The sequence below is a fragment of the Hibiscus syriacus genome, unplaced genomic scaffold, assembly GCF_006381635.1.
Source record: "Hibiscus syriacus cultivar Baekdansim isolate YM2019G1 unplaced genomic scaffold, ASM638163v2 tig00117002_pilon, whole genome shotgun sequence".
In the NCBI taxonomy this organism is placed as follows: Eukaryota; Viridiplantae; Streptophyta; class Magnoliopsida; order Malvales; family Malvaceae; genus Hibiscus; species Hibiscus syriacus.
The window spans coordinates 621,156-625,430 of NW_024063518.1; the positions used below are offsets into that span (position 1 = coordinate 621,156).

The 4,275-nt window shown below is 39.2% G+C and overlaps 1 pseudogene; it reads right to left on the reverse strand.

Annotated features, from left to right (window-relative positions):
* Window positions 1–260: 260 nt before the first annotated feature.
* LOC120194823 lies at window positions 261–3,919 on the reverse strand (annotated as a pseudogene).
* Between the last annotated feature and the right edge of the window lie 356 nt (window positions 3,920–4,275).

Here is a 4,275-nt window from a genome sequence, read left to right on the forward strand (position 1 = left end):
ATAAAGCCCTGATTTGCAGCTTAACATATTATAGAGGTGGGGTAACGTCAGCAATGAGCTGTGGGGACGTATATAAATAACATCTTCTCATCCTTCCATTATATTGCGACAAATGCCGTTAATTAAATATGTGTGCCAATCTACAATAGAATGATTTTTCAATTTTCGGTGGATCTAAATGAAATGATGTAAAAAGCCATCTAAAATTACAGCCATATGGAAATTTTTTTAATGTAAAAATAAATCAATTCCAGCCCACTATAGGTACCATTTTTAAGAATTTTTTTACAAAACCAAGGTTTCACAAATAAATCCCATTGCCTGCCCTGCATCATAGACTGCAGATTCTAATATCTTCATCCTTAGCTTGAGCAGCAACCCCCTTTCTTCATCGCAGACACATCTTTTCCGACGTCGATTCTCTCCCCCTTGGAAGGGACAGCTGAAGCAGCCCCTTCATCACCCGTCTCCATCGCCTTCTTGCTGACGATATGGTAAATCTGCGTAAGAACTTCAGCGAACGCGTTCTCACGTTTGTTGCTTCCAGGGCTGAAGTTTCCATGAAGTAGGGACTCTTTCTTTCTCCGCGAAGGATTTCCCATCCTCGGCTGGCACGGCCACAAGGTGTCGCAGATCTGATTTGTTGCGACGAGCATGACACGTTTTGGGATCCGTGTGATCCCTCAACTCTCTTAACCACCTCTCGACATTTTCAAATGTGGAGTGTCGGGTAACATCGTACACAAGTAGCGCACCAGCAGCTCCTCGGTAATAGGCACTTGTGATGGCACGGTACCTAACAGTGTGAACAGAGGAGTTCATAAAAACAATATAGAAGAAGCAGAATAGCACGGGACAGATGGTTAATACAAGATGTCATAAATCTGGAATTAGAACAAATTTATCCCTAACTCTCATCTGAGTACAAAAGAACTAGGCTTTAAATGCAACAACCATCCAGCCATTTAACCTCATCGACCCTAATTAACACTATACCCATTTTCCCTAGAAATCCAAGGGTTCATTCATGCATTTCGAGATAAAAGCTACACTAGCCCAGCTGGTGTGAAAGCAATTTCATCAATCTTTATCTGAATCCAAAACCATATAGAGATTACATATGTCAGCAGCAAAAATTGCTAAATCGGATGATCTTATTTTTCCTCTGGGCTTATTATCAAGTTTACCGAACCCAGTCTTCCTGCTATTCCAAGGACGAAGTCAGAACCTTACGGTTTCATTTTCAAAGAAACGACTTGCCTCAAAAAACATATGACAACTTAGTAGCTTTTTACCCTAATAGAACAGGAAAATCAATCCACTCAGGCCATGACACCAACACTCCATAACGGTAACAGCACGGCAACATTAGAGGTACAACATATCTTGCAATAACAGAAAAATGAGGCAATATCATCACTGCATCAATGCTTAAATTGGCTATAGCTTTGGGTTATTAAGCATCTCAGCCGCAGAGCCAGCATACTATTCCTCCAAGTTAATAGTATTTCGTTCACTGACATAAGAACCCACCCTTCTGATAGACATGTGAAGTGCTAGTTTATTGTTTTCTCACTCTCTTGGATCTCTATGCACCCACAATTTCAGTTACAAAAGTAGTTGGACATGCTAACACTTATTTCCATCTCTTTTCTATGACTTCAATTTAATGTTCAAATTAATCATGTCATTTGTCTACCAAAATCCTGTAGTCTTGGAATCCAAACAAGCTATGGTGGCAACAGAACAATTGCTCAGCCATTCTGATTTCCGAGGGCAGTTCAAAATTTTGGGTATATGACAGAATAGAAGGTTGAGAGGGTGTGGCTGGGGAAACAATGGCGGCAGACAGCATTTCCGAGAATGATTATCACATGGGCAACGATAGGTAACGGTTATACAAAATGGACAAATGGGTGGGAGGCTGCCGTACTCAGCAACACAAGATAAGGGTGGAAGCTTTACGGGACTCGGCAGAGGATAGCTGGAAGGATATATCAACAATGAGGAGTTTGCTCAAACCTAGATCCAAGGGACTTTTCATATGGGAAATGTTTGATTTCATAAACTAAAATTAACAAAACACTTGTCAAATCAATAGTGTTCAACAATATCTCACCCAGATTATAATAGTTAGATGCTCAACTACAACATTATTTGACTAAAAAAAGAACTAGAAGCCCCTTAAGCTCGAGTAGTATAAAATAGTACTAAAGCACTAATCCTTCCCTGCAACATCCTGAATAGTCATACAACAATGACTTAAAGGTCCCTCTAAACAACTGGCATCTATTTAGTTTTCAAGCCATACTTCCATCACCAATTTACTATAAACTAGCTACAATCCCCGTCACACTTGAACAGCAAACAAGTTTTCTAGATTTGCAAGTTCCCTACACACATGTAAGCAGTAAGCAGTACGCATAAGCAGTAAGCAGTAAGCAGTAAGCAGTAAGCAGTAAGCAGTAGCATAAGCAGTAAGCAGTAAGCAGTAAGCAGTAAGCAGTAAGCAGTAAGAGTAAGTAAGCAGTAAGCAGTAAGCAGTAAGCAGTAAGCAGTACGCAGTAAGCAGTAAGCAAGCAGTAAGCAGTAAGCAGTAAGCAGTAAGCATAAGCAGTAAGCAGTAAGCAGTAAGTAAGCAGTAAGCAGTAAGCATAGCAGTAAGCAGTAAGCAGTAAGCATAAGCAGTAAGCAGTAAGCAGTAAGCAGTAAGCAGTAGCAGTAAGCAGTAAGCAGTAAGCAGTAAGCATAAGCAGTAAGCAGTAAGCAGTAAGCAGTAAGCTAAGCAGTAAGCAGTAAGCAGTAAGCAGTAAGCAGTACAGTAAGCAGTAAGCAGCAGTAAGCAGTAAGCAGTAAGCAGTAAGTAATCATCATTTCTTTATGACTACAAAATTCAGAAGCAGGTAAGTAACAAACAAAAACTGGATTATCATCAAGCCAGAGACACTCTGTCAGTTTCTCTAAACCCAACTTATTCCGATGAGTTAACTAGATTATCATAATGCAATTTTAGCCATGCGATAAAGTAGAACCATATATTGTATATTAGTAGGAAGTAAACATACTACTGCAAAGTATGATCACATAGCTTCTTGCTCATTGTCAAAGCCATTAATAACAATTATATAAAATACGAACAGCTCATATAACAAGATCACGAGATAGAAGAAAATTTTAGATATGCTGATCCAATTTCAAATCTATGTTCCATCTATTTTCAAACCAAGCACATTAGTATTACGAAAACAAACTAAATCTAAATAAAAGATTAGTAAAAGAAAAGCAACCACGATACCATTTAAGCACAGGCTGCTAACAGATCAAGATAAGAAAGAGCAAGAACCTTTTTTTCCCCTAATGCACAACTAAAAGAGAAATTTGCTGAATCCAATTTCAGGTCCAATCAAACTCTAGCAGAATCACCTTAAAAAAAACTCTAGCAGTATCTAAGTTTCTTTCCCGAGGCAGCCAAGGGAACAAAATTCCGTTTCCATATTTGCTCACCTTTGCTCGCAAATCAGCAGAGAACTAAACATATCCAGACCATGAAGGAAGACAAAGTAATAGAAAAAGTGATACCTTTCTTGACCAGCAGTATCCCAAATCTGAGCCTTGATGACCTTACCATCAACATTCAAGCTACGAGTAGCGAATTCAACGCCAATAGTGGACTTGGACTCGAGGCTAAACTCGTTCCTGGTGAACCTAGAGAGCAGATTAGACTTCCCTACTCCTGAATCACCGATCAGCACCACCTTAAAAAGGTAGTCATAGTCATCCTCTGCCCTGTAACCAACCATCTTTCGCTCTTCTCAAAACTCACCGCTATTTCCCCTCCTTTACTTTCCCTTTTAGTGCAAAGTTTCGAGTGAATATGAGACAGAAAGAGCGTGTGAAGGAGGGTTTCGTTTCAACTTTAAGATCTCTATCTAGAGAATAAAATATAAAATATATACTTTTTCCCTTTCCATTCGGGTTGGAACTTGGGCACGTAAAAGGCCACCGCGTGGATTCGACTCCCGAGTAGAAATTGGAGACTGAGTTGATCATCTTGGTATCTAAGTTATTAACATAAATTTATGAAAAATGAGTGCAATCATGGGTTTTTAGCAGTTAAAATGAGGGTGTATTGACTTGCATGAATGTTCTACAGTGTTTTTGAGATGGGTTAAAAGTAAAATACAGGACACAATTTGTTGCTGGTTTTGGTCATTTTATCAAGTTGAAGGTTTAAAGCGACTTGAATGCTGATGTTGAGATCTCTGTTGCGTTTTT